Consider the following 23,594-nt stretch of genomic DNA (forward strand, 5'->3'; position numbering starts at 1 on the left):
TGTCCCTAGCAATGGCCTATTTCGTGCCCTTGAAACTCCACCCTGAGCTCATTCCCAAAATGGGCCAGGTTGGGGTTATCCCCTTGGTCTGAGTCTATTTAAAGATGGTCTTTCCAGAAGATCCAGCCTGATGAAGCCCCCTCACATTCTGATATCGAAGAGGCAAACTAGACAAAGTGGGTTTGAATCCTGGCTTTAAAAGTTGAAAGCTGTGTGACCTTGGGCAATATAACTTCTCTGAACTGCTCCTCTGTTTTCTCTATGTTCATAGATGAGCTGTTTCATAGGGTTGTTGTGAGAATTAAATGAATAATGGCAGCCATGATAATAGGCTGAATAATAAGTGTTTTCCTCTGAGCTCAGTGACTATGGTCTGTCCACTAGGAAGGGAAAGGGAATGGAAAGGTAGGTGTTCGAAACTCTGTTCTGTGCCAGGCACCAGACCCGGCACTTTCACATGCTATTAATACTCACAATGACCCTGCGAAATAGGTAGCATCGTCCCCGTTTTGCAGATGAGAAAACAGGGCCAGAGACGCTGAGTGATTTCTTCAAGTTCACATTGGTAACAAGCTGTGCTTCTGTCATTTTCCATGTGCTTCCCAATTGCATGTGCTTTTAGTTGTGCATCTCAAAGCAGCTTAAAAAGAGGGAGCAGCTTGAAAAATCCAAACCCAAACCACCACTTATATGTTATTGGAGCTCTAGAAATTCCTTTTTAGCTGACTCACCGAAGAAAAGGTTATGCCACCCTGCTTCCCCCCTGCCATTTCCCCCTCAGATGGGGGACAAGAAGAGAGAGGCGGTGAGCAAACCCATCTTCCTCCATTTTCCTCCCTAGTTCAGTCTGCCTGCCTGGCGGCTAGAGAAAACAAAAAGAGAACCACCTTCTCTACTCCCACCAGAAGAAGGCGTTTCAGGGTCCTAGAGTGAGCTGAGTGTGGTGGACTGCGGCAAGCGAGGACTCAAAGCATTCCACAGATAACAGTACTGCCTCATCGTTTGCGCTATGCTTATTTCACGTATGCTGCATAGTTCGTTCTCACAACCCGTCAGGCAGGAGATGATGCCTTCGTTTTACAGGGAAAGAAACTGGCTTGGGGAAACACAGTGAGTGACTTACTTCAGCACACGGCTAATACGTAGACCGTGCAAACATATCAGTGTAGCCAAAATATTTGCCCTCTGTAGCTCTCACATGGAGGCCAGTTAGTTATTTGGAAAAGGTGAACGCTGGGCACTACTTCTTTTAATGCTATCATGTGGTGATTTGTCCTTTCCACTCTTATTCTTTTCAACACCCCTGTAAGAAAGACAGGGCAGGGGACTGAATGAGCTGATTTCAAGCCCAAGAAGTTGGAGTTAAGGGTTCTGAATTGAGTCTCAATCCTCAGTGCTCTGCCCCTCCCTAGCCGGGTGACCCAGGGCCACCCAGGTCACCAGGGTCACTGCTGTCATTTAAAACAACGTGCAAAGGATAAAACTTTTGAACCCAAATCCACCTCTCTATGTCAACTGAGTTCCAAAGTCCTCCTCTCCTTACTGTGGGCCTCTGGTTTGCTCATCAGCACAAAAGATACACTGCCACCCAGCTCTTTCAGACACCCAACAACAAGATGGCACTGTGACCTTTGTCTCCTTGCAAAACAGCTCCTTCCAACACCTGCACATCATTTCCTCACAGATTGCTTTTCACCTATTCATCCAAGGTTTAACCTGGCTCAGTTCACTCACGCTCCATAGCAAGGAGGTATGGGTTCTAATACCAGCTCTCTCAGTTTTAGCGCCTCCCAGATGCTGACAACATCTGGCCTACTTACCTCACAGGCCAGAGTAAGAAACAAATGAAATAAAATATGGAAAAGCACTTTGAACAATTAGAAAACATGGAGCAAATGTTTCTAAGTTTGGCGGCCAGAGGAGGGGATGCATTGTTTTTTAAATTCAGTATTTCACAACTTATTTTAACCCCTGCCCCCCTATTGCGTTCTCAGTCTTCTATATATATCACCACCAGCGAAAAGGTTTGTGAACATGCTTTTCTTTGTGTGCTGGAGATGACCAGCACAGGAGAGAATTGTTACCTGCAGTGGAAATTGAGAACGGTTTTTACTTATCTGCCCACCAGACCGCCTTTGACAAACATATGTGAAAAGATGGTAAACAAAAAGATTTCAGTTTCTTGTCCCAACTGGCAATAAATCCCTCCAAGAGAATACAACTCAGCAATGACTTAGGCCATCCTATTCCCATTTGGTAGCACAAATAACAAGAATTCATGTATTGAGCACCTACTGTATACTAGGAGTTGACTATTTCTAATCCTCACAACAACGTCCCAAGGTAGATATTATTATTGCCTCAATTTGTAAATGAGGAACTTGAGGCTCAGAGAAGGGATTTCCCAAAGATCACTCAGCCCTAAGTGTCGAGCTGGGCCTGGCTTCCAGGTGGGCCTGATTCCACAGGCCACGTCCTTCCAGTCTGCCACATTCCCTGGGAAGCACAAATCACGGGGGACATATGAAGGTGGGCGAAATACCACACTGGCACACTGCTCTGGGGATCACCCCTCCCCTTTCTCTGTCTAAATTTTGAGCAATGATTCTATCAGCTTTGCTGGCCAGGCCCTTTAAGGGCACATATGAGACCTGCTCACTAGGGGAATACCCCGGACTCAGAACTTTCCCCTTCCTGGGGCCCTACATTCCTCAACCTGTAGAACATTCCTGCTCCCAGTGCCAGGCTCACCTGTTTCCAGCCCCATCCAATCTTGGTACAAGTGAATCTTTTAAACCCTCTCTCTATTCCACCCTCTCACTTAAGGGTTCCTACACATTTTCTAAGCCCGTCAAAGCTCCCCCTCTTGATCTACCAGGCCCTCTTGGACTACTAAGACCAGACCCAGGTTGTGAGCGCATGAGACTTGGCAGCCAGGGGCTGGGAGGGAGGATTTCTGCCTGAACTCTGAGGCCCTCCCACACTCAGCAACAGATACCACCTCTGCTACCCTGGTGCCCTTGTCCCCGGCTCAGAGACATTGAGAGATTGGCAGAAATACTCCTCACCCGCTTTATGGAACCTGTCTTCTCCTTTCCTTGTCTACCTTCTGCCTGGGTGAGCTCACCCCACCTCCGGCTTCCATGACACACCACATGTATGCTGATGGCCAGCACTAGCCCTGACCTTTCTGCTGAGCTCCCTGACCCATATCCTATCATCTATCTACCACACCACTCCTCTTGATGAACAAAAACTCGAACTCAACAGCCTGGCAATGAACTCATCACACTCCCCACCCCTCTGGCTCCATTAGAGTTTCTTAGGGCCTGTCGCCTACTTAGTGCTCTTCCTGGGAAGCTCAGCACTGTTTCTGGCCTTCTCCTGACAAAGCCAGCATTCAGTGTCTGCAGAATGAATTATTGAATGAATGAGTCCCATCATGAATCATGCTTCTTCGTCAGGCAGATTCACAATAATGCAGCCTCTTTCTTTTCATATTCAAACAACTTTACATAAAAGGAAACCCAGAATCCCTTCACCTTAAAGCAGCAATTATTTCTCTCTCAGACCCCCTTTCATCCTATCACTTCACAAAGTGTATTCAGTGGAGAGGTCTGCTTTATACTCTGCTTTGAAAGCTTACCATATCATATACTACTGAGTCTACCTTATAATAATTTTTATGACTTTTAATGACTGCAGATTGTCTATAAGATTCCTATATAATTGCTTACTTAGCCAGGTCCAGATTTTGAACATTTGTATTGTTTCTAGATTTCTACTGTTATTTCCTTTATTCATTTAACAAAGCAAATTACCTTATTTGCTTGGGCACGCATAAAATTTCCCTGGAGGAGGAGGAGGGGTGTGGGATTGTTAGAGGCCAGGAGTGGGAAGGAGACTTTTCACTGAATTTCCCCATAGACCCTTTTGAATTTTGAATCATGTGAATATGCTGACTATTCAAGATATATATACCAAAAGCTTACTGTACATGAAGCATCTCACTAGAAGCTGGATATAGCAGTGGTCTACACTCTCAAACTAACTTCCTAATATTTGCTCTCCCAAAAGTCTGTATAATGTACCTTGGGAATCCAGAGGAGAGAGCAGGGTGGAGAATCTCAGACGGTGACATTTTCACAGCAACTTGAAGCATGCGTAGGACATGCTAAGCATGCGTAGGCTGATAAGAGACCACCGTGGGCAAAGGCCCAGAATAGCAAAGGGCACTTCCTGGTTGGGAAAGGAGGCTGTATCTGGTGTGGTGTGAAAGTTATGGGAAGTGAGACTTTCAAGGAGGGCAGAAACCAGTGGAGCAAGGGCTCTGGAGGCCAGGCTCTCGGGTTCAAACTTGATCCCGGAGGCCATGGGAACCTTTGGAGGGTTAGAAACAGGGCAGAGGGTAAGAGCTGTGTTTGATAGCAATCCTCTAGCAGCAAAGGACCAAAGGGAGGTAGAGCAGTGGGGAGCAGCCTGCTGAAGTCCAGGAGACAGTGACAAAGGCCTGAACTAGAGGACAAGCTGTCCCAATAAGTCCCAAACCACCCTGGTTTTAGCACTGAAAGTCCTGAGTCCCGGGCAACTCCTCAGCCCCTAGCAAATAGACATAGTTGGTCATTCTAGCTTGAACCAAGGCACTATATGCTGTTGTTCCCCAGAGCCTGCCTGCCCTGAGAAGTGATCCAGTGACTTCCAAGAGATTTTGAAATACACTGTTCTGTCCCACCCTCTACCTCCTCGGTCCCCACCTCCAGCCACTACTCCTGGGTTCATTTACTTTCTGTAGGTTCTTTCTAGAGCTGCTGATCTCCAGACATAAAGGGATTTATGAGGAAGACATCCCCACTTGCCAACGTCCAATCTTCTGTCTTTCTGCTCCCCTCCACAAACCTGAGGCTCCTATCAAATGAAACTAGTCCCTCTAACAAAGCAAACCTGCAGACTTTTGTGTCTCCCCAGCCACCACAAGACAGATCGCTCTTCCTACTTCTCTGCCTGTTGAAGCCCATTGCAAATGCCACCCCCCCGCACAGCTGAGTACCAGTACCATGGAAAAGCTTCTGAGTGGCAGACACTGCCCGAGAACATTTCAAACATTACCACTACCCCTCACAGCAAATAAATATGATTAGTCCCTTTTTCCAGAGGAGGAAACCAAGACTCAGAGAAGGGAAGTGTCTTGTCCAAGGTCACACAGGTACTAGCCTTCCCCTCCGTCTTCTTTATACTTCTCTGATGGCCCCAATCCTTGTGTTGATGATGTGTGTACTTTTCACTCCCTGCCAGCCCCCTGACCCACCACACACATGATTATCAACCTAGAATAATGCCAGGCTTGAGTAGAACCTCAATAAAACTTTGGTGAAAGAAGGGACTATGTATGTCCCTTGTATAGTACCTAGCCCATTGACTGGCATTAAATAGGTTCTCCTATGCAGGTATTGCTGAAATTGCAGTACCGAAACAAGTAAGAGTATGATTGAAGGGGAACGATCAGAAGAAAACACATTATGGCGAACCTCAGCTATCTAAAGCTTTCTAGAAATGAGTCATTCTGAAGGCTGAGGGTGAACCTTCAGAATCCAGGAAGAAGGAATCCTAGGGCTGCTTCTTTCTCAGCATTTCCCTCACTTCCACCCACTTCTCCTGAGCTCCCAAGTGCCCTTGCTCTCCTTTTCCTTCCAGTCTTCTTTGGTTTTCTGTTGTTCCTGCAAAGCTTCTTAGCTTCTGGTTTGGTGAGCTAATTGCAGTCTTCCCCGTGCTGTCCTTCCATGCCTTTTGCACCCTTTCTCCTCACCGCAGCACCTCTGCTTCCATAGAGGCTTCCCTGTCCTCCTCAGGCTGGCGGATGCTTCTCTCATCTGTGTCTGCACACCCCATGGCACCCCATTCGGGTGTCTGTGATTCCATCCACCTCACATGTTGGACTGTGAGTTTCTTGAGGGTTAGAATCATATCAGCCCTAAATGTCTATGAAGGAAACTACCAGACCCTTTTGTGCTTCTCAGCCACCTCTCCTTTGATACTGTTTACTCCGAGGCAGCTAAGGGTTTGCTTATTGCTTGGTTGGATTGTACTTGAGAAATCATGAGTGCTGGTTATTCAGGATTTGTCTGGTCACCTACTTCTCTTCTTCCTGCTTTTACTACATTCACTGGTGTTCGTGTTATCCTTGTCCTGTTGGCTCAGGGAGACTCCAGCTCAGATGGTATGCTCTTTGTTTTGGGGGGGAAATGGCTGGCAAATCAGGGTCATGGCCCAGCCCTGCCAGTCCATCTTGCTTAAAGAACCAGGAAACCAGACCTCATTATTTATTCCACAAGCATTTACTTGAATGCCTACACTGTACCAGGCCCTGAACCGGACAATAGGGAGACAGAAATAGAAATCCGTGCGTCTTTGCCCTGCATCTAGCACCATGTGTGAGCCCTTTCTAGGCCTCTTCCATTTACCCATCTGAAAGTGAAGCGGGGTAGAGACCTGATTTGTAAGCAGCCTTGGAGCTGGCAGCATTTTGGAACTCATCTATCCAGGATACTCTCGCCCTCCCCACATCTGTGCTTTGCCTTGGAAGAGCCCAGGCCCACCTCTTACCTCTCTCCCTTCTCCCCTGCAGATTCTGAGCAGATGTGCTCTTATATGTCTCACCCTGTATGTGGCCAACTAGCCCCCAAGAAGCAGTTTGGTAACCCCAGCTAACCAAGGGGAAGAAAAGAAAGAGGAAGAGGAGGAAGGGTGGCATGTCAAGTGGCCATGGAGGGTACATTGGGGGAGGACAATACATCCCAAGGTGCACCAAAACCATCCCCTAAGCTAAACTCCGAAGATTCATATTAGTCAGTCTAATCGAGGAGGCCCAAGCCAGAGTGGGAGATAGGGAGGGAGACAGAGTTCCACTAATATTCCTGGAAAAGGCTAAGGAATCAATATTTCCTTGTACTTGTAGGACACTTGATACCTTTTTGTATTTGATTTTCCTAGCAACCTTTTTGATTACATTCAAAAGACTTTTTTGAGCACCTACATTAGAAGCCTTATGCTGAGAATTACTGGCCTTTTCCTTTAGGATGCTTATCAGAAATTCAAGTGTATAGACAGTTTTGTAAGTTTTTAATGTCTGTCTCCTCCACTAGACTGTGAGTTCAGCGAAGGCAGGAATCATGCCCATCTTCTTCCCCAATGAATCCTCAACACCTAGAACAGAACCTGGCAAACGGTAATCACTCAACAGATAGTTACCGAAAAAAGGAATCCACAGGCCTGGGACCTGGAGACAATCTTTAAATTTGAAAAGGCTGGTGTGCAGAAGCAAGCCTTTTAGCCTGAAACATAATAGATGTTCAGTAGTCATTCATTTAATTAAACGAAGAATAATAATAGGAAACACTTAACAGTAATACCTCCTGTGTGCCAGGCCCTGTGCTAAGTGCTTTACATTCACTAACTCAATCCTCAGAGCAACCCTATGAAGCAGGTGCCATTATTATCCCCATTTTACAGTTGGGGAAACCGAGCCACAGAGATTTGCCAACTTGTAAGTGGAAGAGCTGAGATCTGAACCCCAGCTATCTGGCTCTAAAGCCCATGCCTTTAGCAACTAGAATGCCTCCCAACAACAGATCTAGAGAAACAGAGCTATTCCCCCACAGCGTCCGGGGAGGAACTTGGCGGAGCCAGGACCGAAAGCCAGGTCTGCTCTCTGTGCAATGCTTCTCCCACTGGCCACTGGTACAGAACCCCTGGGAACAGAGGCACAAGGAGGGATCTGAGAAGTCTAGATATTCATGCAAAAAAAGGCTCTAGTCGACTAGGTGGCTCTCAGCAGAAGACAGGAGGAGTCAAAGAGCATCCACCAGAGCAGACTGCTTTTCAGAGATCCTATTTGAGGCCTAAGCCATTCCCTTTTCCTGCACTAATTTGTGAGGGACCCCTCCTTCCCACCCCACCTCCCACACACACAGCTAGAACCAGCCCGAGGCAATTGAGCATCTGTGGGGAAAGGATGCATATTAGAGAGATTAGAAAGTATGATCTAAAGCCTGGTGTGTGTGTGTAGGAAGTTGAGGTGAGAAGAGAACAGGGAAGACTGGAGAAACGTTAAGTCAAGGCTAAAACCTCCAGCAGATAAAAGGACTCAGTGATGAGATTAAAGCAAAGCACCTGCAATCAGCTCAGCTTTGGAGGCACCAGCCTTCTTACCATAACAGAACAGCACCGTGGCCATTGCCTTTCTCTCCCATCGGTATCTTCAGGAAAGCCTCCAAACACTCTCTGTTTTGCAGTGGATCCCAGCCTATGTCTTTGTAGGTGAGTGAACCCCAGGGGCTGGAGAGCACAAGGGAACAGATGAAGAAAGAGACCAGGAATCTCCAGATGAGGAGGGCTCCAAAGAGATCATTTCATTGGTCCTCTCTCTCTGGGAAGGACTGTGCCTCTCCACTCAGAGAGATGGCTACTGTTGAGTTCATTAGATTTTTCTCCTCCCATCTGAGGGGCATGAAGACCAGGAGTGAGGCTGCAGGTTTCCTGGTTTAAAGATTACCCCAACCTTCTCTCAGGACTGTCCCCTGTGAACTAGCTGAAAAGAGACCTATTCGGGGGCAGGGGCAGAGTTGGTGTTACTGGTAGATGTAAGGTGATTTTCCAGGATAAGACTATGATGAGAGAATTATGGAAAATCTGTGGGCTGCATGAGTGACTCATTAGACAGAATTTTGAGAAAGGGCCAGTTCTTCAATGGACTCAGAGAATGACAGTCATCAGTGCTGGGCAAATGGGCTGAGAGCTTGAAGCTTTTCTCAGTCAGAAACCAGGGCTTTGTGAGCAGCCAATTACAGGGGCAAGTTTGGAAACTGGACGTGGAGAAATGTCATCCTGAAGGATGGGACAGGTTAGGAGGCTGCCAAGTCCAATCTGTGGGAAGCTATATGACCCCGTAGAGCAGTGGTTCTTAACTAAGGACCTATAGACCTAGAATGAGGCAGGGAGGGACAACGTTGAATTTGGATGGAAAAACTTACCTGTTTATTTTCACTAACTTCATATTGAAATGATGAATGTAGGCAGCAAACCACAGAAATACCTGTGAATTTGTCGATAATAGACATCACAGAGATTTACATTTCACATGCCAGTTGTTGCAGTCATCTCAAAAGTTCATTTATGCTCGTTACCACGTCCAAATTCCAACAGTTATTGGAACTACCATTAGGTGTGGTTATTTAATGCATAAATCAAGAAGCCCATGTTACTGTATGACATTTTTGGCAATATTTTGATAACGGTGTTTTACTATGATGAGTTTCCTTTGTAACTCTGTGTATTTTATTTTGTGCATTAAAAAATACTGTTCAGAAAAGGGCTTCACCAGACTGCCAAAGGGGTCCATGACCTGGTTCCCAGTAAATGCTCCTTACAGAAAAGTGTCCTTCCTTCCTTCCTCCCTCCCTTCCTCCTTCCTAATTCATTTCTTCCTTCTTTTTCTCACCCTCTTTCCTTCATTCTTTCTGTCTTGCTCAGAGCCTCCCTCAGCGCTTCTCCTCCTTCCTGAATGATGTTGAGAATCATGGCTGATTACTGAACACTACTGGGAGTGATGGGGGAAAAAGTAGGGAAGAGGGGGAGAGAAAAGGCAGAGGGACAAGAAGGAGAAAAGAAGCGAGGAGAGAAGAATGAAGAGATGGTTTGGGGGAGATGTGGAATATAAATATTCATGACCCTTGGAATTAGGCAATGCTCCTGAGAGCCCCTCTGAGGCCCAGCTTCCAGTTAAAAGATGGCTCTCCATCTGTCTCTTCTTTTCTGGGCTTGTATTGCCATCTATCTAAACTGTTGCAATATCCTCTTTCTTGGCCTTCTATTCTCCACCCTCTCCCATATATTCCACTGCCTACAACCAGGAGAGTCTTTCAAATGCATCTTTGATTACAGCCCTTTGCTGCTCAAAAATAGTCAGCGGTTTTCCCTTGCCTACTTGATGAAGTACAAATGTGTTATCCTGGGCATTCAAAGCACTGCTGCACTCTCTGCCTCGAACTCTTTACCGGCTCATCCCCCTACTCTTCCCCTTGGCAAAGCTCATATTCCAGGCAATCTATTCACAGAACAAATGTGAAGGGTACTTACTCTCTCACTCCTTCACCTCTGCTCTATTTCCTCCACTTAAAAGATTCCCTGAACACCCTTCCTGGACTATCCATGGACAACCCCTCCTTTGAGATATTGCTCAAGTCATACCTTCTCTGCAACATTTTCCTGGCAACCTGAGACTACATTATCTCTGAAAGTCCAGAGCACTTTGGAAAAATTGGTTGCATAGAAGCCTTTATACCCTATGCCTCCTCTACCCAGTAAGCTCCATGAAAACAGGAGCCACGTCTTGTCATTGTTATGTTTCTTGCAAGACCAAGCTTGACACTGTTGATTCTTTCAGATTTCTTCTCCTCAGTAAAGACCTTTCAGTCCACCTCTTGTTCTTTTTTCTCTCTCATGGACATCTTTGTGTGTGTGTGTGTGTGTGTGTGTGTGTGTGTGTGTGTCTGCCTCCTATCTCTGGTTGCTGATAATACAAAAAATAGAACATACTCTTGGGAGTCAGACAGACCAGGTCTGCCATTTACTTGTTGTGTGAGCTTGTGCAAGTAAGTCATTCACCCTCTACCATTGTAGAACAGAGCTCTCAAGACCATTCTGAAAATCAAAGAGGAAAGAAAACCCTCAGTAGATGTTCATTTTCTTTCTGTTATAGAAATTGACATCAGAGCCCAACCACCCCACCTTAGAAGACGTTTGATCAACAGAAGAGTGACTACCACTTCTGAGACAGGCACCCTAGACTCTAAATTTATTGCACCTTCAGGAAGACTAATGAGTAACTAGATCCTAGAAAATGAGGCAGAGACTCTGATACCTGCCGAGCATTCCCACAGGCCCTTTCAAGGCATCATTCACTACTCCCTCTCCTTCACCCCCTACATCCAGTCAACTGCAAACCCCTGAAAATTCTACCTCCATAGTATCGTTCAAATTGATTTCTGAAGTAGTGGCTGATTTCACGTTTCCATTGCCTCTCATCTAAGTCACTGCAACTCTTAGCTGACCTCTCTGCCTACCGTTTCTCCTGCTCGTACAGTCGTCTCAGATGATCTTACTGATACGCAGATATAATCACGGTCTTCCTCTGCTAAGAACAATCATTGGCTGCTCATTCCATTCAACATGGGACCTGAGCTCCCCTGCTCCCTCCCAGTGTCATCTCCTGTTCCATGGCTTCCCATGCTCCCTGTACTTTTGCAGGTTATGGTATTACTCACAGACCTTGGACTCTTCCATCTCCAGGCCTTCATTTGAGCTCTTCCTTGTGCGTGGAAGGCCCTTCCAGCACAAATCCATCTGTCAAAACCCTACTCTTCCTTCAAGATTCAATTTAACTCTTACCTTCTGCAAGAAGGCTTTCTAGGTTGCCTGGTAGTAAAGAATGGCCTTCTACTTTGGTCCCCATAAAATGACATTTGAACCCTAACTGTATTGTTCTCACCCCCTAGGATATATCCATTATTTATGGTGTCAGTATTCCCCTCTTGACTATGAGTTTCTGGAAAGCAGGAACTTTATTTTTTACATGTCTTAATATGACTTAAAATTAATTAAACATACACAAAGTGCTTAAAGTAGCTCTTGGTTCATAATAAAGACTCAACAAATGCTACCTACTTTCTTCCCCAAAGCTTGAAATGAAGATATGTGATGTCTCTGAACCTCAGTTTCTTCATATGTAAAATGGGGATAACAAAATTATCTACCTCTCAGGGTCATGAGAGGATTAAATGAGCTAATGTACATTAAGTGCTGAACAGTGTGCTTGTTGACAATAAATGCTCTTACAACTTATCAGTAACCATACTTAAGGTATTTTCATCATTTTCATACTTATGCTTTTCACCCTCCTCCTTCCAGGCCCCAAGCCTGCCCCCATTGCTTCTAGCACAGATATTTCACATGAGGTATGCTTCGTCTATGTTTGCTGAATTACTAAGTTATCTTTTTTTTACTCTCGCGGGTTCTCATATTTATGGTAATACAGATCCAATAAGTAATCACAAAGCCACAGAAACTCGTCTTTGACAAACCAGCCACATTCTTGGATTTCTGAAGGCTTTGAGCCAACTGATTAAGACACCGGGTTTTCGTTTTACACTAGAAATGACAGGCTGTCCATAGTCTTACACACTCATGCACACCCTGGAACCTCAGAAGGCCTTTCTTTATTTGGAATAAGGGCATTGGTGGTTTCTTTCCCTGTTAACATTCACCTGTCACTTGGAGAATTTTGAAATCAAACTTCCCTGTGCTACAACTGAATGTAACAAATACATTTATCCTGAGTCATCCTCCTGTGCTTGGCACTGTGCTGAAGGCTGTTTTCAAGAAGCTTATTGTCTAGGGCTTCCCTGGTGGCGCAGTTGTTAAGAATCCGCCTGCTAATGCAGGGGACACGGTTCGAGCCCTGGTCAGGGAATATCCCACATGCCATGGCGCAACTAAGCCCATGCGCCACAACTACTGAGCCTGTGCTCTAGAACCCAAGAGCCACAACTACTGAAGCCTGCGTGCCTAGAGCCCATGCTCCGCAACAAGAGAAGTCACTGCAATGAGAAGCTCGTGCACCACAACAAAGACCCAACACAGCCAAAAATAAATAAATTTATTAAAAAAAAAAGAAGCTTACTGTCTAAAAGGCAAAGGGCCAGCCATGTAAGGTGCTAACTACACAAGCAGCAAAATGAAACAGGGCCAAATAGATGCAGAATTAATGTGCTGTGGGTGTGTAGAGGAGGGAACTCTTCATTCTGACCAGAGAATAAGCAAAGATATCATCAAGGAGGTATCATTTGAGTTAAGCTTTGAGGGCTGAGAGAATTTTGATATAGACAGAAAGTTGGAGAGCGGGTAGTCAGAATAAGGGAACAGTATCACCAAAGGCATGGAGAGGTGAAATTGCATGGTGGGTTGAAAGAATCGGGAGCAGACTAAGGTGGTTGGACCCCCGTTTCCCATTCTTCAGCCATTTGCATCCCACTTTCTGGTTCTTCCCACAGCTGAGTACCACTTATGCTATTATTACTTAACATTTTTTCCCCAAATTGACTCATTCCTGTAACCTAAGTTAATATATTCTAACAGGAAACTTTACATTACCACCATGAATTCACTTTTATTCACTACACATTAAAATAACTTTCCATCCATGAACCACTTCAGATCACCCTGTGTCCTTACAGTAGTGTGGTTATGATCACCTCATGCTAGATCATAAGGGGTGTGAGTGCCGGTGCTGAGAGATGAGGCCAAGAAGGTGTGTGGGGCCAGCCCATGGAGGGCCTTAAACAGCAGGCTAACATGTTTGGACTTTATCCTGTTAGCAGTGGGAAAATACTGAAGGTTTCAGAGGAGGCAAACAACATTATGACTGTGCCTTAAAAATATATTTGCGGCATGGAAAATAAACTGGAGGGGAAGAGACCAGCAGGCAAGAATAGACAAGAGGCTGCAGTCCAGACCAGAGGAGATCAAGTTCTGGACCACAGCAGTGGCAATGGAGACAGAGGCAGGAGGATGAATGGGAGAGATTTTTTTTTTTTTTTTTTGGAAAGAGAGAGAAGTTAAAGATAGCTCCAAAATGTTGAAACTGTGACATTTATCCTGAGGCCTGAAATATGAATAGGAGCTAGCCAGGCAACGAGCTGAGGAAAGAGTCTTCCAGACAAAAGGGACAACATGCACAGAAGCCCAGAGACTGGGGAACACAATGAGTTGAAGAAACTGACAGAAGAACAGTATGGTGGCATGCAGAGAACCAGGGGATGGCCAGGGGCTCCATCACCGAGGACCTTCAGAACCAAGGTTATGAGACTGGACTGCATCCTAAGAGTCATAGGAAGACATGTGAGTTGTTGAATTATTGAATTACCATTAACCCCCATAGGTTCTCACATTTATCACTAATTTTGATCCATTAAGTAATCACAGGACCACAGAAATGTCTCTTTGACAAACCAGCCATGTTCTTGGTTATAGACTATAGAAGGACAGCGATTTGCATTTAGCATGCTGGCTGCATCATGGTTCAAATTGAAGCAGGTAACCTGTTGGGAAGACATTGGTAGTCAGCTTAGAGAGAGAGAATGGTGGCTTGCACCGGATGGTAGCATGGAGGTGGGGAATAGAATAATTTGAAAGATGTTTGGAGGACAGAACTGATGGGAATTAATAATTGACTAAAGGAAAGCAATAATTAGAGCTCAGTGGCAAAGAGTACAGTCTCTGGAGGAAGAGTGTGAGTTCTTAACTCTGGATCACCCACTAGCTGGCTGTGTGACCTTAAGTGGTTATTTAACTTCTCTGAACCTGGGTTTCTCATTCACAAAATGAGAATGATTATTGTCCTAATGGGTGTTTTATGAAGATTAAATAAAATACACTTATAAAATACTTAGTTTTACATGATGAGTGTACAGTAAATGTTGACTATTACTATATGGGAAAAGTGAGCAAGCAAAATGAATCAGAAATGATTTGAAGAAAGGACCCACTTAGCTTCATATTGGTACCATCTTTAACTTAAGCTAGTAATCATTAGTAATGTGAGGGTGTACAGGTTTCAATTTATTTTTTTTAATTCAAGACCAAGGGTGAAAAAGGATATTACATAATGGTAAAAGGGTCAATTCACCAAGAAGACATAACTATCCTAAATTTCTAGGCACCTAACAATAGAGCTTTAAAATATATGAAGTGAAACCTGACAGAACTGGAAAAAAATAGACAAATTAACAATTATATTTGAAGACTTCCTTGAAAACCACAAACAACCAAAACTCACCCAACAGAAATAGATAACCTGTAACTATTAATTAAAGAAAATTTTAATTTTGGAAGGTTATAAACCTTCCAAAACAGAAATCTGCAGACCCAGTTGGTTTCAACAGCATATTCTTCCAAACATTTTAAAGATGATATATCAACAAATTCTAAACAATCTTTTTCAGAAAATACAAGAGGAAGGAACACTTCTCAACTCATTTATGAGGCCAGGCCCTGATACCAAAACCAGACAAAACAGTACAAAAAAGAAAACTACAGTCCAATATCCCTCATGAATATAAATGCAAAAATCCTCAAAAAAATACAAGCAAATCAAACAAACATTAATATACCATGACCAAGTGAGCTCTGTCCCAGAATGCAAGTGTAAATATTTGAAAATCAATCAATGTAGCCTAACATATTAACCACCTAAGGGAGAAAAAACACACACTATTATATCAGTTGATGTAGAAAAAGCATTTGACAAACTTTAATCCATGATAAAATCTCTCAGCAAACTAGGAATAGAAGGCAATTTTCTCAACTTGATAAAGAGCATCTGTAAAAAAAAAAAAAAAAACCCTGCAGGTAATATCATATTTAATGGTGAAAGACTGAAAGCTTTCTCCCTAAGATGGGGAGCAAAGCAAGGATGTTCACTCTCACCATTTGTATTCAACATCATACTAAAAGTCCTAGCAAGTGCAGTAAAGCAAGAGGGGAAAAAAAATAGAAAGAAAAGCATACACATTGAAAAGTAAGAAATACAACTTTCCTAATTCACAGATGACATGATCATCTGTGTAGAAAATCCTATTAAATTAAATACTTTTAAAATCTACTAAAAAAAAATCCCTCTAAGGGTGTGGAGAAAAGGGAACCCTCTTGCACTGTTGGTGGGAATGTAAATTGATACAGCCACTGTGGAGAACAGTATGGAGGTTCCTTAAAAAACTAAAAATAGAGTTACCATATGACCCAGCAATCCCACCACCAGGCATATACCCTGAGAAAACCATAATTCAAAAAGACACATGCACTCCAATGTTCATTGCAGCACGATTTACAATAGCCAAGACATGGAAGCAACCTAAGTGTCCATCGACAGATGAATGGATAAAGAAGATGTGGCACATATGTAAAATGGAATATTACTCAGCCATAAAAAGGAATGAAACTGGGTCATTTGTAGACACATGGATGAATCTAGAGACTGTCATACAGAGTGAAGTAAGTCAGAAAGAGGAAAACAAATACCATATGCTAACACATGTATATGGAATCTAAAAAAAATAAATAATAATAAAATATGGTTCTGAAGAACCTAGGGGCAGGATTGGAATAAAGATGCAGACCTACTAGAGAATGGACTTGAGGACATGGGGAGGGGGAAGGGTAAACTGGGACGAAGTGACAGAGTGGCATGGACGTATATACACTACCAAATGTAAAATAGGTAGCTAGTGGGAAACAGCCACATAGCACAGGGAGATCAGCTCGGTGTTTTGTGACCACCTAGAAGGGTGGGATAGGGAGGGTGGGAGGGAGATGCAAGATGGAGGGGATATGGGGATATATGTATATGTATAGCTGATTCACTTTGTTATAAAGCAGAAAATAACACACCATTATACAGCCATTATACTCCAATAAAGAAGTTGAAAAAATAATAATAATGATTCATATTTAACATTACCTAAGTTTTCTTCTGAAGCTTACCCAGCAAATTTACTCTCATCTTTTATGAGGGTCAGAGGTAGCAAGATTTGTATCCATGGCAATCTTCCCATAAATTCCTCCCCCTGTTATTTTTCCTATTTAATTGGTATGCTTACAACAACCCCTTCAGCCAGCTCTTGTAAGGGGAATTCAGCCTATCATTAAGGTTTCTTCTACTCCATAACACGACTTTTTTTTTTTTAATTTCCTTTCCATCTTTTTCCTGTTATTTTCATCTAAGCCCAAAATGCGAGAGACAAACCTGCTGGCAGGTAACTCTTGAGTTTCTTCCCCTTCTCTGAAACTTTTATCTACTATGATATTATCTTGTCAAAGAAGTCATTCTTTTAGCTGGGTATTTTTAAATTCACAATATCTGTACTGAGCCCCTCATTCTCATGAATGCAGATTTTAAAATGGAATTCAACTTCCACTGCTGTAAGATGTATCCCGTCTGCATTTCACAGCCTGCTGTGACCCTTTGCTAACAGAGATGATTTTTCTCCCTTCTGAACTTTTGAGAGATTTCTAATGGGACAAAATTGAACAAAGTAAAGCAGTTTCTAATATGTGTTTTCTTCTCAGCATCAAACAGCCCATACACTGCAGGCTGCCCCTCTCCACTGGAATGTGCTGACAGAGCATTTGCACAAAGGAAGGAGGGTTGAGCTTTCAGAAAGGACTTCCTGAGGTCCCAGAATGGGGATGTAAGCCACCGGCCCAAGATGCTGTCTCCTTCCAATTGCCAAGTAGTGCTGTCCTTTGACCCCAGCTGAGGAGCTCCTCTGAGAACGTCATGGATCTGCTGTTTCCTCAGTTAAGATACCAGCCATCAAGGGGACCCAGATCCAGGGACTCAGAGGTCATCCCGGACCACAGCAGAGCTAGGAGTGTGGTAGGGTGTTGGGGGGTGTGATGAGGAGAGAAGAGTCTCACACCGGCCTCGACCTGCTCCTTCACTACAGAGCAGAGATTGGGGTTATGATAGGTGTATTAAACTTGAAGGGAACTGAAGGGCACGAACCCTTTGTGTCCCCTCAGGAGCTATTCCTATTCTTCTTATACCCTACTTTCTGGTGTTCACTAAATTCGGGATGCTGTGCATGCTCGCCTTAGCCTGGCTCGCCTATGACTGAAACACCCACAGTCCAGGTAAGAAACAGGGGAAGAGTGGTGGTCCCTGTATGTACCAAGGATGGAACCACAGGGATGGGGTGGGGGTGGAAGGAGAGAGTGGGAGAAACAGATGGAGAAGAGGTGGGGAGAGGAAAGAAGAGGAAAGGGAAAGGAAAGGAGGTCAGGGAGGAGAAGCGAAGGAGAGAGGGAGAGGAGCACAGGAAGGCAAAGGGAGACAGGAGGGCAAAGCCCAGCAAGGAACAGAGGTCTCTGCCAGGTTTCCCAGGAAGAATTGAGCCTGGTTTCTGGGAGGGTGCTCCCAGCATCCTACTACTTCCCTCCCACCTTTCTGACTGCTCCAGAGGAGCCGGGACTTCCTGTGTCTCCTTGGGAGTTGGATTTAGGGACAATACCTATAGCTCTGTGCCCAAGATATGGAAATGTGAGAAGGAGGCCCCTCTAGTGACCTGAAGATTTTAGGAAGAACCCTCCGCCTCCGAGAGAAGTAGAGGGATTGGCAAGATCTCACCCAGTCTTCCCTTCCCTTCCATACCTGCTGGTGGTAGGCGTTCAACTTGGGTATGAAACTGGACGCTCTGGAATTATTTCCAAATTACTTCCCAGTAAAGGTGACTATGCTACCTCTGAGTACCCTCATTCCCTCTTACTCAGACTCTTCCTCCCTATTCAGCCCCATGGTTTCAAAGGCTTTGGTGGCCAGCAGTGGACATAAAGGCCCAGAGGCATATTGCAGAATAGGGACCCAAGATGGATGGGCAGGTGGGGAGACAAATGGATAACACCTTGCCTCAGAGTGGCAGACCCAGGTCAGCCTCTCTGAGCATCATAATCCCTGGCAATCCTGTGGCAGTGAAGACATCCCAGTGAATAGGGATTTGGGGCTCCCCAAGGGCAACACAGGCTACCTACTGGGATCTGAGTCCACATGTCCTCTCTTCCTTCTATCCACTACTCTGATCCAATCTCCCTCTAACAGCTGGTGAAGACTCATGACCTCTGTCCCAAACACAACTATATCATTGCCAACCACCCCCATGGCATTCTCTCTTATGGTGTCTTCATCAACTTTGCCACTGAGGCCACTGGCTTTGCTCAGAATTTCCCAGCCATCATTCTTTATGTAGGGACCTTGGAAGGGATCTTCTGGATCCCAATTGTGTGAGATTATATGATGTCAGTGGGTGGGTATAAGAAATCATTCCATTCTCTGACCTACCTCAGGGCTCCAACTTCTATAAGACTTGACAGTCAGTCCAGTTCTCACTCCCTGCTGGAAGAGGACTTCTTAGTAGAAAATGAGTCCAGAACACACTGGGCCAGTAACAGGAATATGTGGCCAAGCCTCAGGTTCTGTCCAAGATCCGAGAGGCAGGGTTTGATTAGGCAGCAGGATAAGTTATATGCATTAGTAAGCGTTGCCATGGATCCTTTCAGAGGAGGAAGCAGAAGCCTGGAGTTCAGGATCAAAGCCAAAGTGGAAAGCAGAAAGCAAAAACCAAATATCAAAACCAAATAGAGGGAAAATGAGGCATGAATGGGACAGCTCAGATGAACTTTGCCTGATTTTTGAGGGATGTCAACTGGCTTCTTTTGACTAGTCATTTATTTAGCAGCTCTTATCTCAGGGTGTCTCAAAGACACTTTTAAGTCTTTCATACTAGCTGGTACCCTCCTGGCCCATGACCTTCATCTCCTGAGAGCCCCTTTGAACTTGCATAAGACATCAAGGGATAAAGGATAGGCATCCGTCAGAATCCAGGACAACTTCCACATGCCAGGCTTCAAGCCATGGTACTGTGCCAAATGTCCTTCTCTTTGGATGAATATCCATCCTTCTGGACACCAGAAAACAACCAAAGCCAAACATTAAATGTAAGATACATTGATATCTGGAGGGGCCAGGTGGGACCACTAGAGTCCCAGAGGATGATTCTACTCCCCTCTGAGGTTGGTATGACCATGGATCTCAAGGACTGTGGCCTGGAGCCAATGTCTGCCATCCCAAGAGAGAACAGAACTTTGCACAGGGCAAAGTTGGAAAACAGAGGTGTGGAAAGACTCTGTGACTGTTGTAGAGCAGCAAGATGTCATCCTCATTCCACGGTTCATCTACATTTCAATTTGGCTTGGACAGGATTCTGGGTCTGCCTACTCTCCAGAACCCCCAGCCAATGGCTTCCCTTTGCCAGGTTGCTCTAAGGAGGAAACATGTTGGTGGTGGCTATTCCTCATTACTCCTAGGGAAGAGAACTCTGGAGAGCCTCAATTGCCATCAGCCTGGGGAGAGTGGAAGACAGCTGTGGTTCCTGGGTAGAGAAGGAAGGGATGGGCTTAAATCCTATAGAGTTAAGAGAAATTAGGCAGAAGAACTCAATGTAGCCCCAACTGTAGTAGCTCAGAGCTGCAAGGCAAGAAGCTGACCTTAAGGACCAACCTCAGGGCTAACCCAGGATATGGAGGTGAAAGACAGAAGAGTGGAAACAAGCACAGTCAGGAGACAGAAGAACTGTCTCCAGCAGGAAGACCCTGGAGGAACCCCTTATCCCGTCCCCAAGCACCAAGTTTGTTATACCACTTGACTCTTTGGTTTCACAGGTGTGTGCCCAGTGAGTGAGTTGGCCTTGAAGTATTTGCTGACCAAGAAAGGTTCGGGCAATGCTGTGGTTATTGTGGTGTGTGGAGCTGCTGAAGCCTTCTTGTGCCACCCAGGAGCCTCTACCGTCCTCCTTAAACAGTGTAAAAGTTTTGCGAGGTTGGCACTGAAGACAGGGTGGGTCCCTAGGTTCTGATGCCCTATCATCAGGGTGCCATAGGTCCTCTGTAGCACCTCTCCAGAATGGTAACCTTCCTTGGAAACCTGTTAGAGGTGGTTCCCTCTTCATTCTGATTGCTTTTCTCTACTCGCTCACACTGTGCCTTAAGGGTGTTTGGGCCTCCAGACACATTCTGGTGGGTACTTTTAAAACTTGAAGTTGGAGAAAAAACAGTAAAAGACCTTTACCTTCTGCCCATTAGCCTGGTAGGCTGGGGGTCTGGGGAAGTGGGGCTTTAGCCTATATCAACCCATGAACTGTGAGGCCGAGAAAACTTACCCAGGGCAAGGAAGGCACAGGGCTTGATGCTGAGCGGATTGCAAAGATGCAAAAGACATGTATACTGCCCCCAAAGAGCATATAATCTTTTTGAGAAATAGAATGCATTCATTCAGCAGTTATTAAACAGCTACTGTGTGTCAGGCATAGTACTAGGCATTAAGGATATAAAAATAAATAAGACCTAGTCCTTGCCTTTAAGGAACTCACAGTCCGATGGAAGACAGACATGTTCACATATAATTACAAAATATATCCAGAAGCCAACCACTTACCATCTCAACTATCGCCCCGTGGTTTACCAGCCCATCGTCTCGCCCCTGGATTATTACAACAGTCTCCTAAGTGCTCTCTCTGCTTCTATCCTTGCCTCCCTCACATCCAAGAGTCTATTCTCAACCATGGCCAGGATGATCCTATTCACTGTGAGTCAGATCATGTCACTACTCCAAATGCTCCAGTGGCTCCCATTTCACCCCGAGCAAAACCAAAGTCTTTGCAAGGACCTGCAAGACCCTAAATCATCTTGCCACCTCTCTGATCTCATCAGCCACTGCCCTCCCCCTTGCTCACTCTATTAGAGCTACACTGGCCTCCTTGCTATCCCTCAAACAAGCCACACATTCCTCCCTTAGGGTCTTTGCTCTAGCTGTCCCCTCTGTCTGGGACATTATTCCTGCAAATAACTCTTAAGCTTATTTCTTTACCTTCTCCAGGTCTTTGCTCAATGTCTGTTCTCAATAAGGTCTATCCTGACCATCCTGCTGGATCTTTTCCCCATTGCACTTATCTCCTCATACGTCATCAATTTTATTTCTTTACATATATGGTTTTGTATTTGTTCATTATTACTGTTTATTGTCTGTCTTCTCTTAATAAAAGGTAAGCTCCATGCGTACAGAGTTTTTTTTTAATCCATTATGTTCACTGATGTGTCCCCAGGGCTTAAAAAAGTGCTGGCACATAGAAAGAACTCAATGCCTATTTGTTGAATGAAAGCTGTGACATAATGGACATATGTATAAAGCACTATGAGAGCACCAATTGATGGAAAGCCTTTCACCCAAAGTAGAAGTTTCATAAGTAGGTAACATCCGAACTGTGAATTGAAGTATTAGTAGGCATTACCAGTCAGACCAAAAGGGAGAAGAACTCAGGCATTCAGTGAAGGCCTATGCTGAGATGTCTGGCACTATGCCAGGCCCTGGGGTTCAAAGATGAATAAGACATAGTTCCCCCTTTTGATTAGCTTGCTGTCTACTGGGAGTCAGCCAGGCAAGGTGATGACTGTAGTACAGAGTTGGGGTAGTGTTAGTGTAGGAAAGAGGTAATCACTAGATACGGGGAGTGGGAGTGGAAGGAATTGGAGCGGGTCAAAGAACTGGAGGTTGTTCAAGGGGATGAAATTGGAGCTGAGTAGTGAAGGCTGAAATAGAATTACCCACGTAAAGACAGAGGGAAGGCATTTCTGGCAGAGGGAGCAGGATGTACAAAGACGCATAGACAAGCGAGAACATGGCACACTTAGTATGGCTAAGCAGATTGCAACAAAAGGCTGAGGAGAGGGGAAGCTAGCCAGGTAGACAAGGCTAGAGCACAAAGTCCATGCTAAGCAGTGTGGTACAAAGTGAGGAGCTCTGGAAGAGTTTTAAAGAGAGGAGTGACATGTCTAGACGCACAGTTTAGGAAGATCACTCTGGATGCTGGGTACAATAAGGGCTATTAGATTTCCTGAGATTACTTTCCTCCCATCACAAGACAAGGTGCAGCAACTCACCTCAAAGGGTTCCCTTGTGGGACGTGGGTGTGGAGCATAGCAAAAATGAGACACAAGGCTGGAGATGCTTGGGTGTTTGGACTCTAGTCCTATAATGGGGAGATTGTAGAGGTTTTCTACCTTGGAGAGGGTTTCACTGCGGGGAGCTTCCTGGGAGAACTCACACTTCTGCCCGTCTCTTTGCAGATCATAACTTGTCCCCTCCTATTCCTTTGGAGAGAATGAGGTTCACAATCAAGAGAACTTCCCTGAAGGCACGTGGTTAAGGTTCTTCCAAAAAACCTTGCAGGACAAAATCAAAAAAACCCTGAGACTAAGTTTCTCTACCTCCCACGGCCAGGGCCTCACTCGAGATCCTGGGGATTCTTGCCTTTCAATCGGCCCACTGTCACTGTTGGTAAGTTTTCCAGCATCTTTGGACCACTCTGGTCCTTGATTCCCCCCACCCAGGTCATCCCTCAAGTCTCAGGGGACCTGGCACACAGCTGGGACAGGCAATGGGAATTCCAGTAGCTGTGGTTGAGGGCAGGGTGGGGAGGACAACTAAACAGATCAGAGCCGTCGCCATTCATGCGAGGGACTCAGTTCAACAGCTGCCATGAGGGCATCATTATTCGTATACATTCCTTCAGCACTCTGAGTTTATTCTCATTCTCTTAAGCATGCACGAGATTAGGTATTTGGAGAACATGGGACAGGATGGGGTTGGAGCAGAGGGGAAGAACAAAGGAAGTGGAGAGGACCCAGATACTGAGTCTCAGTATGTGGCTCCCTCTGAGGAATGGGTAATTTGAGTTGGGTGGGGGGAAAGGTCTGATGCTTGTCTCTCCTCCTTCCCCACAGCTGGGGAGCCCCTGCCAATTCCCAAGATTAAGAAGCCAAACAAAAAGACAGTGGACAAGTACCACACACTCTACATCAGCGCCCTGTGCAAGCTGTTTGACCAGCACAAATTACAGTATGGCCTCCCTGAGACCCAGGAGCTGACAGTCATATAA

The 23,594-nt window shown here is 45.0% G+C and overlaps 1 pseudogene across 1 annotated transcript; it reads left to right on the forward strand.

Moving 5' to 3' along the window:
- The first annotated feature begins 11 nt into the window (after positions 1-11).
- LOC309653410 (diacylglycerol O-acyltransferase 2-like protein 6) lies at positions 12-23,594 on the forward strand (annotated as a pseudogene). Its single transcript has 8 exons — positions 12-68; positions 8,214-8,313; positions 17,632-17,736; positions 18,260-18,335; positions 18,704-18,908; positions 20,323-20,497; positions 22,783-22,993; positions 23,440-23,594. The product of its transcript is annotated as a diacylglycerol O-acyltransferase 2-like protein 6 (transcript).

This window comes from Balaenoptera physalus (assembly GCF_965194825.1).
Source record: "Balaenoptera physalus genome assembly, chromosome: Y".
In the NCBI taxonomy this organism is placed as follows: Eukaryota; Metazoa; Chordata; class Mammalia; order Artiodactyla; family Balaenopteridae; genus Balaenoptera; species Balaenoptera physalus.